At 39.6% G+C, this 12,738-nt stretch overlaps 1 protein-coding gene across 2 annotated transcripts in view; it reads left to right on the top strand.

The window, feature by feature from the left end:
- Positions 1-12,738, top strand: part of KPNA3 (karyopherin subunit alpha 3) — a 175,850-nt gene that overhangs the window by 4,278 nt on the left and 158,834 nt on the right. For both annotated transcript variants that reach the window (XM_028161743.2, XM_007193730.3), the window contains exons 2-3: positions 556-646; positions 3,541-3,664. The gene's annotated coding sequence lies outside the window, so the exon portion shown is untranslated. The remainder of the gene's footprint in view (positions 1-555; positions 647-3,540; positions 3,665-12,738) is intronic.

Here is a 12,738-nt window from a genome sequence, read left to right as displayed (position 1 = left end):
TAAGTGCTAGTGAAGCCACATGTGGAGTAGACCAGTTCCAGCAGACACTGCACTTGAAATCAAGGGCAGTGATAAACCAGCAAAGGCTACCAGGCTGCCGAGCAGCTGCTTAACCCATGCATGAATGAATGAATGGTCCTTGACACTGGGAATGTTGGAAGAATGTATTCAGTCCACTGGGCTATTGAAGCTGGTATGACTTGTGAAAAGCTGCTAATCATTTGAAGAAGTTGACTAGAAATAAAGCCAAAAAAAAATAATAATCTGTAGATTCATGTGTGTGATTCTCACAAATATATTTCAGGAAAGACAGTCATAGATGTGTTTCAGATATCTGATGGTTCATCACTTGAAAAAAAATGGGTAGATTTATTCTCTGTTGCCCTGGAGGAAGAATTATTAGAAGGTACAGGGAAGCAGATTTTAATTTAAGATAGAAAAGAACTTTCCTACTTAGTTCACTACTGAAATTGCTGCCTTGCAAAGAAATGAACTTCTGGTCCCTGGAATTGTTTTAACAGTTGTTTTTAAAATGTAGGTTTTGTTCTTATTCAGGTATGGAGAGCAGGAAACTACTGCTGTTGAAAAAGATAGTGTTACAGTTCCCAAGAGGAGAGGGCACACCTTGCCACACAGGGACTCACAGGTAAGCATCAGGGTTGGTCAGGAGGCAGAAGGAGCAAGGGGAAGGCATGGGCGTGAGCCCTTATTGTGGTTTCCATGTGCAAGGCAGGGTAAGCATACTCAGGATTGGCTAGTTTGAATAGTTTCAGCAGGCTCTGGGGTACGGGGGCTGTCCCAAATTGTCCGGTACCTGGCCCTGGGGTGAGTAGGACAGGGAAATATTGATTGACATGGAATGTAAGAGCCAGGTAAGGAAGGTGGGGGGCTCTGGATTGGTTAGTTTACAAATGAAAGGCAGGCTCCTTGGGGCGAGTGGTTTGCCTTCTCTAGGAATTAGCTAACCGTGGGTGAAGCAGTCCCTCCTCTGACAGTAAGGCCCCAGTAAAGCATCAAGAATACAGAAAATAAGAAAATATAATCAATACACAGGCTAGATGACTATCCCAGAGATCTCATAAATATGGTTCCCACTGGGTTAGAGACCAAACTAGATGTTTTCTTAAACTTTGTGATTCCGAATCATTCAGACTATTGCCGAATCTCCAAATAAGTTAAATTGAAAACAAGGAAATAGGAGATGCAGGATCTCCAGGGATTTATACAAGGATTTGTCACATTAAAATTTGTGTTACAATGGAACAGGATAGAAAGCCCAGAGAGGGCTTCCCTGGTGTCGCAGTGGTTAAGAATCCACCTGCCAATGCAGGAGACACGGGTTCAAGCCCTGGTCCAGGAAGATCCCACATGCCACGGAACAACTAAGCCTATGTGCCACAACTACTGAGCCTGTGCTCTAGGGCCTGAGAGCCACAGCTACTGAAACCCGTGCTCCTAGAGCCCGTGCTCCTCAACAAGAGAAGCCACCGCAATGAGAAGCCCACGCACCGCAATGAAGAGTAGCCCTTGCTCGCCGCAACTAGAGAAAGCCCGCGCAGCAACGAAGACCCAACACAGCCAAAAATAAAATAAATAAATCTTTTTTTAAAAAAAAGAAAGCCCAGAGATAAACCCACACACATACGGTCACCTTATCTTTGATAAAGGAGGCAAGAGTATACGATGGAGAAAAGACAGCCTCTTCAATAAGTGGTGCTGGGAAAACTGGACAGCTACGTGTAAAAGAATGAAATTAGAACACTCCCTTAAACCATACACATAAATAAACTCAAAATGGCTTAAAGACCTAAATGTAAGGCCAGACACTATAAAACTCTTAGAGGAAAACATAGGAAGAACACTGACATAAAATCACAGCAAGATCCTTTTTGACTCACCTCCTAGAGAAACGGAAATAAAATCAAAAATAAACAAATGGGACCTAATGAAACTTAAAAGCTTTTGCACAGCAAAGGAAACCATAAACAAGATGAAAAGACAACCCTCAGAATGGGAGAAAATATTTGCAAAGGAAGCAACTGACAAAGGATTAATCTCCAAAATGTACAAGCAGCTGATGCAGCTCAGTATCAAAAAAACAAACAGCCCAATCCAAAAATGGGCAGAAGACCTAAATAGACATTTCTCCAAAGAAGATGTACAGACTGCCAACAAACACATGAAAGGATGCTCACCATCACTAATCATTAGAGAAAGGCAAATCAAAACTACAATGAGGTATCACCTCACACTGGTCAGAGTGGCCATCATCAAAAAATCTACAAACAGTAAATGCTGGAGGGGTTGTGGAGAAAAGGGAACCCTCTTGCACTGTTGGTGGGAATGTAAATTGATACAGCCACTATGGAGAACAGTGTGGAGGTTCCTTAAAAAACTAAAAATAGAACTATCATATGACCCAGCAATCCCACTACTGGGCATGTACCCTGAGAAAACCATAATTCAAAAAGAGTCAAGTACCACAATGTTCATTGCAGCACTATTTACAATAGCCAGGACATGGAAGCAACCTAAGTGTCCATCGACAGATGAATGGATAAAGAAAATGTGGCACATATATACAATGGAATATCACCCAGCCATAAAAAGAAATTGAGTTTTTGTAGTGAGGTGGATGGACCTAGAGTCTGTCATACAGAGTGAAGTAAGTCAGAAAGAGAAAAACAAATACCATATGCTAACACATATATATGGAATCTAAGAAAAAAAAAAAAAGGTCATGAAGAATCTAAGGGCAAGTCGGGAATAAAGACACAGACCTACTAGAGAATGGACTTGAGGATATGGGGAGGGGGAAGGGTAAGCTGTGACAAAGTGAGAGAGTGACATGGACATATATATACTACCAAATGTAAAATAGATAGCTAGTGGGAAGCAGCTGCCTAGCACAGGGAGATCAGCTCAGTGCTTTGTGACCACCTAGAGGGGTGGGATAGGGAGGGTGGGAGGGAGACACAAGAGGGAGGGCATACTGTGTTATGTATACATATAGCTGATTCACTTAGTTATACAGCAGAAAGTAACACAATATTGTAAAGCAACTGTACTCCAATAAAGATGTTAAAAAAATAAAGTACAGCAAAGAACCAAGGAAAAATAAATAAATAAATAAAATATAAAATGATATATTGCAAAAAAAATTTGTGTTAATTCTGAAAAGGGGAGATGATACTATAGTTTATTGAGGAATGTAGTGCTAGTTCAACACGGTAAATAAGAGGTTTCACACAGTTTTGTGAGTAGACAGAAGTGACTTACCAGTGATGAACAAGAAACTGAAATTGTATATTTGGGGATAAATTGTATGATGGTCTCCTAGGTCTTATTTAAGGTCACACAAAGATCTCTGAAGTACCAGCCCAGTGTGTGGTCACAATCAAAAGCATATGTAAAATGCTATTATCAGAAAGGGTTTTGAAAATTAAGCAGAGAATCTTATCAACCATGATAAGAAACAAGACACAAAACTTGTCCTTCCTGACTTATGTTTGGTTCACTTATTGCGTTTCTGGTGAAAAGGTGAGTTGAAGAAGCTCAAGGAAGAAGAGCACCAGTGACCCAGAGAAGGCACACGAGACACAACAGCCTTTCAGTCTGGAAGTCAAGGCTGAGGAGGAACATTATCCCAGTCTATAAAATCGTGGTGAGTGTGGATGGGTGCGGTGAACTTGGACTTGCTGTCGAATTCCAGAACACTAATAATTAAGGCAGCAACCCTTGAAACTTAAGGAAAAGAATATTTAGAGGCAAAAAGTTCCATATTATCTTCATGCTGTGTAAGAAACAGGATTGCAAGGTGGTATAGGGAGAGGTCGTTTTGAAACTGAATTGTTAAACGAGAAGGCATCTTGGAGACCATTTGTCCAAATCCTCACTCCCCCCATGGGTAAAGCGGCCCAAGAGAGATTAGGTGTCTTTGGCAAGATGAAACAGTAAAATCCAGGTAATTCAGTATTCATTAAATAAATATAAGCACTTACTCCTTCAGGCACTGTATAAAGTTCATTCTACACTGCCATGTGATTAGATAAATCCGTTAACAATTTCTAAAGGAAAGGTTTCTAAAGGGTTTTTGATAGAAGCTAGGAATTTAGGAGTATATCCGTTTTAACGCTGAGAACATGAAAGATAGTTTAGCAGTCCTACAAAACACATCCTAATACAACTGTCCGAGACTGAACAAAGGCCAGGATAGACCATTAGATAGATTCACGTTTGATTACCCTTATTCAGTGGCTGGTTCTTGTAAAGGTGCCAAAAATGATGAAATAAATATCTGCCTTTCGGGATTATCTATGTGACAGCTCTCCATTAGCATAAATAAACAGTTAATGATTCACTGACTGTCATTCCTGGGTAATGTGCAGACATGGAGGTGTGGCCTCAAAGACAGTTAATAAGAAAACGTGTTTTTTGGCCTTGTGTTATATTGTAATTAGATTGGACTATGTACACTGAGGCTTAGAAATTTACAATACTTTAAAGAAGGGGCTTCCCTGGCGGTCCAGTGGTTAGGACTCCATGCTTCCACTGCAGGGGGCGAGGGTTTGATCCCTGGTTGGGGAAACAGGACCCCGCGTGCTGTGTGCGGTTAATTAAAAAAAAAAAAAAAAACTAATGAATTTTACTACAACGTGTCTTCTGTTGGCATTCCTGAATTTTTTCCTGGACCTTGTTCCTCCCATTAAACTCATTTTTAGAAAAGGCTCAGTATTTGCTGGACTCTACAGATTCAGACTTTATGAAGATTCAAACAATGAAGCCCCTCTTTTTAAAACAATGTTTGGGGAATTCCTTGGCGTCCAGTGGTTAATCCAGTGCTTTCACTGCCATGGCCCGGATTCAATCCCTGGTCGAGGAACGAAGATTCCGCAAGCAGCGTGGCGTGGCCAAAAAAAAAAAATTTTTTTTGAAGGATACTTTAAAGCAAATATAATAATAGAAGTTAAATTACAGGGAAAATGTTTAAACTCATCACAAGAACAATGTTCCCACATTTTAGAAGCATACATATATCTTCTTGTAAGCAGTTGTCACACTAGTTATAAAACAGTTCCTGCCTATTTGTTAAGGATTTTGGAACATAAGATTGGCATACTTACTGGCATAACTTATGTATTATCCATAACTCTTCTCAGAAATGGTGGTAGAAAATTTTCTTTTTGATTCTTTTGGGAAGACTGAACTTATTCATTCAACAAATATTTTTCAGCATCTACTATGTGCCAAGCACAAGGCTGGGCTAGATGGAAGGATGAGTAAGGCAGTCTTCACCTTGAAGGAAGCACATGACCATGCTTATGGCTCCATAACATTTACGCTCCACCAGCAGGAACAGAAGGAAACTGACATAGACTTGTTTTTTCTATCATTACAGTGAAAATATGTCACGGTAACAAGTAGACTAGAATCGTTCTGTATTTCCTTCAGTCAGATGCTAAGTTGGTGGGGTTGCTACTTGAATAACCCAAACCTTCATTCCCAAAAGAACCCAGTAGTCAATTATCTTGTTTTTCTGTTTGTTTGTTTCTATGGTTTCCATTAACCCTTAACGTTGGTCATGGAAATACTAAAGACACCCCAGAAAATCCCCCGTGTTCCAGACATAGTCCTCCTTGTCCCCATTGTGTAGCAGCAGCTCACTTTCCCTTCGGTAATTAAGGTCAATCACTTTAGTCATTAGAGTAACCCTTTTTCTGCCTGTTGGTTCAATGGCATGAGGAGTCCAAAATGGCCAGGTGGAAGCCTCACCATCCAATCTAATAGAACCACTGTTATTTCCGCTGGTGGAAAGATTTTCTCTTTGGGGACGAAGACCTCCCAGCCAGCAGAGCTCAGGGTTATCAGGATGAGAAGCGAAAATTACCTGTGAGTGAGTTATTGGGTATAACAGTAAGAAGAGCCATTCCTACTTTCACCCCTTGATTCTGGACCATGTGTTCCGGTTATGTTCCGGAGACAGCAGGGTTCTTCCCAAGGGGCACCTACCTCCTCTTTAATCAAGGAGCTTTGGGTCTGTGAATTGACTTACATTTGGAAACTGGATAAGATGCCATGACTGTCCACGGTGTTGACTCAAGTCAGGTGTTTGGCTACCAGACCTGAAGTTTTCCCCTCTCATATAGATCAAGCAGTACTCTGACAGACTGTCTACCTATTTTATTCCTAGGAATAGCATGATAGATTAACCACCATCAAAGATCTCTGCAGGCCAAGGCATTCTGATTACCCCTCACAGTAGATGCATCCAATTTGTCTTTGGTGATTAAGTGCTACCACTACCTCTGCCACTCTGAGATCCATTATCCCTATTAGAATTGGAAAGACCGTATCAGTGGTAGTACCTTTTACCTGGCTTACCGAGGAAAGCAACCACAGAGCTCTCCTTTGAGAGAGCTTGCAGGGGCTCCACTCATGAATGCAATTCTCAATGCTTTAGTGAAGGAGATGTGCTCTGGGCCTTGTCATGGAGCATAGCTGGGGGTCAGGAATGAATAATGGTGTGATGAGAACAGTAAAGAAATATTTTTTACCATCTTCTGGGCTCTGTTCACAATTGAATAATTTTTTCCTAATAACATGGGCTTTTTAGATTTTGTAGACATTTTAGAGCATAGCAGAAGATTACAGAAAGATATTAGGGTATTTCATGAATCAAAGCCTCAGGAGGGCCAGAAACCAGTAAAGTTTCTGGATTCCTCAGCTGCATTCATGTGTGTCTCTTCTTTTTAAAATTTTGCCATCATTATGACAAAATTCCCATCCTCAGTCTTGGATCTCTCCATTCACATTCTAGAAAACGAAGCTGAGAGAATTCCCTGGCGGTCCAGTGGTTGGGACTCTGTGCTTCCATTGCAGGGGGCACGGGTTCACTCCCTGGTGGGGGAACTAGGACCCCACAAGCTGCATGGCGCGGCCAAAAAAAAAAGTTAAAAAGGAAGCTGATTTCTCTTTCTCCTATTTTATCAGTTTTCCTGGAGCCTCTACTGACCAAAGCCAAATTCAGTTTCAATTCAGTTTCAGATTCAAAGGCATGCTTTTAACTGGCCAGTTAGCAAGTATTTTAAAGAGCAAATACCTTTCACATCAGTTTCCACAAATGCATCCAACATCATGCTTTAAACTGGGAACAGTGCTTGGGGAATTACACAGTGGTATGTATAAACCTGAACAGGCTGTACTCACAAGGAAAAATATGTGATTTATCTAAGCATAGTAAATACTTCAGAGTTTAGATTTCAGAGTAGGAATGTCTCATGTAAACAGTAGCAGTGACTTTCCCTATAGCAAAATTTCTAAGCATGAGAATACATCAAATTTTTGTAAAGAACATTTGCTCAGTAATATCTTTGCCCTTTTATTTAGAGGGTAGAAGAGGGAAGAAATTTGAAAAACGTACTTATACTACCTTCTCTTTTCTCATATCCTTTTCCTTACCATAAATTAAATCACCATGCACTGAATTTCAAGACCAATGCCCTATCACTAAAGCTGTCAAGTTTTGCAGATTTACACAATGACAGTTCAGTGCTCCTTGACTGGCAAACTTCTCTCTGGGTGTGGGTGTCCTGAAGCCTCCCAGATCCCTGCAGTCATACTGCTTCTCAACCACACAGTAGCCAGGCCTTTAAAGGAGAAACGTAAAACTCATACAGTCAGATGAAGCAGATTTGTACTCTGTTAACTCTGTCTTCACTTTTGCCTACAGAATGTAGGGTCCTTGAGGTGCCTGACATATTGTTTTTAAACTAGCTCCATCATTTCAAAAGCAAATGGTAGGAATATTTGCTGAGAAGAACATACCTGAAACATTACATTCTGATCCATGGGCAGTGAAGATTCCATTTTCCTGTTCTTTTCCACCTGGGTTTTGGTTCTTATCCCTGCTGTACCCTCTGATTAATACTTATTTTCTCAGGGTTGTGGTTTCGTGGTTTTTGGCTGCCACTTCCTGCCAAAGCTACTTGGTATCTCTATATATCTAAGAGGGTCCCATCAACTTATGCCCTTCCTTTTATCCTTTTCCCATCTACTATGTTGATTGCACTTGAACTCAATGAACTTTCAGTCCCTGGATTCCTTTATTTTAATCAATGGAGCTTTCTAACTAAATTGGCACACTAACTCCTAAGCAAGCCAGACCTGCATGTTTGATTAACCATACTGCTAGTCGTAGTTAGCTTGGAAAAAGTGTTGCAACTTCCAGACCTTTGGGAAAATCAAAGTGAGTTAGAAGCACCAGTTTGTAGAAACATGAGCCAATCTGGACAAGCCCAACTATTTTGGGAAGTAGATAGCCTCAGGTACACAGTTATGGATTAGGATTAATCATAATCCTATTTATGACATACTTTCCTCAATGGTCCTTAGGTGGCCTCTTCCAGTAGATATGATTATGTTGGTATAGATATAAATATAGATGTAAATATAGATAAGCACCCGTGAACTCACCATCTAAAGCAAAAATTAAGACCTTGACAAATTATGTCACTTAGAACAACAGAAATTTATCCTTTTCTAGTTCTGGATGGTAGAAATACGAAAATATGTCCAATCTCTGTCTCTGTCTTCACATGGCCTTCTCCTCTGTGTGTTTCTCTGTCTCTTCTCTTATAAAGACATCAGTCATTTTGGATTTAAGGTCCACCCTACTCACATATGATGTCATCTTAGAGAATTACATCTGCAAAGTCCAAATAAGGTTTCAGGAGTCAGAACTTCAACATACTTTTTGGGGGACTCAGTTCAACCTATAACAGTATATAAGTGTCCAAATTTAGAAGAAAATGCCAAACCATTTCCCAAAGTAGTTAAAAAATGTACACTCCCACCAGCATTGAAAAAACTTGGTATTATCAGACTATTTAAATTTTTACCAACGGAATGAGTATAAAATGGTATGTCATTGCAGTCTGGGTTTATACTTCCAAACTAATAATTATGGTAAACATTTCTCCATATATTTATTGCCCTTATATTTCTTCTTTTTTTTTTTCCTGTTGGGCTACTTATGCTTTTTTTTTTCTTTTACTGATCTGTAGGAGTTCTTTGCATATTCATACCAATCCTTTGCCAGTTTTATGTATTTTGAATATCTTATATATATAACTTTTCACTTTCTCTAAGGTAACTTTGATGAACAAAAGTTCTTAATTTTATATAGTAATATTTATCAGTCTTTTATGGTCAATATTTTTTGTGTCTTCTTTACAATATCTTTCCCTATACCAACATCTTAACTGTGTCTATCTCTAATTTTCTACAATGAATTTTAAATATATTTTGAGGGGATGTCTGTTCAATCTACCAATAATCAAGAGAAGATTATTGAAATCTCCCATTACAGTGGTGAATTTACCCATTTCTGTCTGTCCTTCCATCATTTTTGTTTCATGAATTTTGCATCCCTTTGTTTATTACATACATAGATGCTATGCATCTTTTTGCTGTTAGCTTTAGATCCATTTTATCTAATACTACTGTAGATAAACCAACTTTATTTTGATTAGTATTTTCCTGATGTATCATTTTGCATTCATTTATGTACAGCCTTTGCATTTTCCTTATGCTTTAGGTTTGTCTCGTGTTAGCAGCACATACTTGGATTTTTTTTTTTTATAAATTTATTTTTTATTTTATTTATTTTTGGCTGCGTTTCATCTTCATTGCTGCGCGTGGGCTTTTTCTAGTTGTGGCTAGCGGGGGCTATTCTTTGTTGTGGTGCATGGGCTTCTCATTGCGGTAGCTTCTCTTGTTGCGGAGCACGAGCTCTAGAGCGCAGGCTCAGTAGTTGTGGCACATGGACTCAGTAGTTGTGGCTCACGGGCTCTAGAGCGCAGGCTCAGTAGTTGTGGCGCACGGGCTTAGTTGCTCCATGGCATGTGGGATCTTCCTGGACCAGGGCTCGAACCCATGTCCCCTGCATTAGCAGGCAGATCCTTAACCACTGTACCACCAGGGAAGTCCCCGTGCTTGGATTTTTAAAAAAATCCAAATTGTCAATCTTTTTCTTAAAAAGATTAATTTAGTTCACGTATATTTGCTGTAATTATTTATATATTTGGACCTGTTTCTGTGATCTTAATATTTTATTTCAGTCTGACCCACTTTTTCTATACTTATTGTTAACCATTTCTTTAATAGGTATATATTCCCCTAATGAGAGCTTTATTGTACCCTCATATATCTTCATCTCTACTCCCCAAATCTACATCATGTTATTACCTACACTTTAATGCCAGCTTATTGGGAATATGTGTTCTTTTTTCTTTACTCATAGCTATTCTTTTAAGTCAAACAAATTTTACCAGTGGACTTGATCAACTTTACTTCACATATCTCTTGCAATATCTACTAGATTTTCTCTCCCCTTATTTAAGCCCTTGGTCCAGAACAGTTTCCAATGTAGTCTTTGTGTGATAAATTTTCCAGAGACTTCTATGCCTGAGAATATTTTTTAATCATGCTCTTGCTTTTGAGTGGCAGACTGGACATAGGAAAGAGGCTGTTTCTGATTTCTGTTCCCTCAATATTTTGAAAATACCACTCCACTATCTTCTTGAATTACTTGTTGCTGTTGAAAAATTTGATGTCAACCTGACTTCTGTCCTCTTTTTGTGATCTTCTCTTTCCCGTTACAGTATTTTAGAATTTGCTTCTTTGAAATTCTTAATTTTACTATAAAATTTCCTGGTATGGATTTTTTCATTATTACTCCTCTATAACCCTTTCAATCTTTCATCTTTTATAATTACAGAAATTATCTCAATTTCTCCTCAAACATTTCTTCCTCTTCATTTTTATTTTTCCTCTCTTTCTAGGATTCTTATTAGCCACATGGTAGTACTTCTACTTCTATCTTCCAAATAACCTAGCTTTTAAAAAATATTTTATGTCTTTGTCCTTTCCTCCTTCCTTCTGAAAGATTTCCTCCGCCTATTCTCCCAAGTTGCTAATTTGTTCTGCAGCCCTATCCATTCTGTTACTTATCCATCTGATGCGTTCTTTTCAACTATTATATTTTTCACATCTAAGATTTCTTATCAGTTTGTTTTCTTGTTTTTGTTTATCTTGCCATATATTCTTTTATCTCTTTGTATGTTTATTGGGCCAAAATTAAATTAGAGTCATTTGTTTTCATATGTATACTTGGATTCTGTAATCTAATATGTTATTTTTCATTTCAAACAGTTGTGCTTCTCAAATCTCTTGTTACTTTGATGTGTAAATTCATTTTCCCTTGGAGGTAGAGGCTTCTCTGTCTGGTAATGCATAGAGAGGAAGGCCAGTCCTAATTAGGTCATTCCCAGGCAGCCCCAGTTAGCCCAGAGGGTGGGGTGGATTAGGCCCAAGGTGGGGAAAGAAGCCTGGGCACAAGAAAACCAGGGTCACTCATTCCCCACCACAAAACACTGAAGTCAGGACTTTACTCTTTGTCTTTCAGGGATCTTCAGCATTAGAAGGAGACTCTCTTGGACTGTAATTTGCCAGCCCTGGGGGTTTGGAGGGGAAGGAGAAACAAACCCAAAATAGTCCTCATTGAATTAGTCCTCATTCCAAGCACAATTATTGAATCTAAAGTTGTGAATCTAATTTGTTGCGTATCACTGGGAGGCCAGTCCCTGGCAGATTACCCATCAAGGGGCAAGATTTGTGCTAACATTCTCTTTCAGTGAGTACCAGGAAATCTCCTTTGTCCAGTTTTTCAAGAATTTCCCAATTTCATCCCTTCACATTTCTTCTTCTGTGATTCTTTTCCCTCCCCTACTTCTTCAGACATCTATTTAGGCCTCCTGCAGGTCAGGCACTGTGCTAGGTCCAGATTCTGACAGATGTGAAGAGCAAATGTACTTCAAAAATTAAAAATGGGGGAACAGAAGTGGGACCAAGGCTAGAACATTAAAGACAAATTTGGCCTCCTTTCCCTGGCAGCAGAGCAAGGAGAGAGGTGCTGCCTTCCTCTGAGGTGGAACCTAGAGATGGTGATGGAAAGGTGTTCTAAGCCACTGGTTCTAACTTTGGCTGCTCCTAGAACCACCTGGGGAGCTTTTTAAAATCCTAATGTCCAAACATACACAGTGTCAATTAAATCATAATCTGTGGGGCTGGAACCCAGGCATCAATATTTTAAAAATTCTCCAAGTAAACCCAATATACACCCAAGTTTGAGAACTACCGCTTGACTATACAGGCAGGCACCAGGTTTAGAATCAGGAGTCCTGGGTTAATCCCATTATGGGTTGAATTGTGTCCCCCAAAATTCCTGTGTTGAAATTCTAACCCCCAGTTCCCTAGAATATGACTTTATCTGGAGATAGGATCTTTACAGCAGTAATCAAGTTGAAACGAGTTCACTAGGGTGGGCCAGTATGACTGGTGTCCTTAAAAAAGAGGAAATTTGGAGACAGACATGCATACAGAGAGTGAAGACAGCCATCTACAAGCCAAAGAGAAAGGCCTGGAAAAGATCCCTCCCTCACAGCCCTCTCGGGAGGAACCAACACCCCCTTATTTCAGACTTCTAGCCTCCAGAACTGTGAGACAATAAATTTATGTTGTTTAAGCCACCCAGTTTTGGGTACTTTGTTATAGCAGCCCCCTCAAAATAATACAAATTCCGACGTAGCCATGTTTCAACTATGCAAATAACTTCTCTTAGGGTGCTTCAATTACCTTATCAGGAAAACAGAGGATAAACCCTCCCTCGCAGGGTCGCTG

The sequence above is a fragment of the Balaenoptera acutorostrata genome, chromosome 18 (assembly GCF_949987535.1).
Source record: "Balaenoptera acutorostrata chromosome 18, mBalAcu1.1, whole genome shotgun sequence".
In the NCBI taxonomy this organism is placed as follows: Eukaryota; Metazoa; Chordata; class Mammalia; order Artiodactyla; family Balaenopteridae; genus Balaenoptera; species Balaenoptera acutorostrata.
The sequence above is the reverse complement of the archived record's forward strand: the minus strand, read 5'-3'. Positions and strand labels throughout refer to the sequence as shown.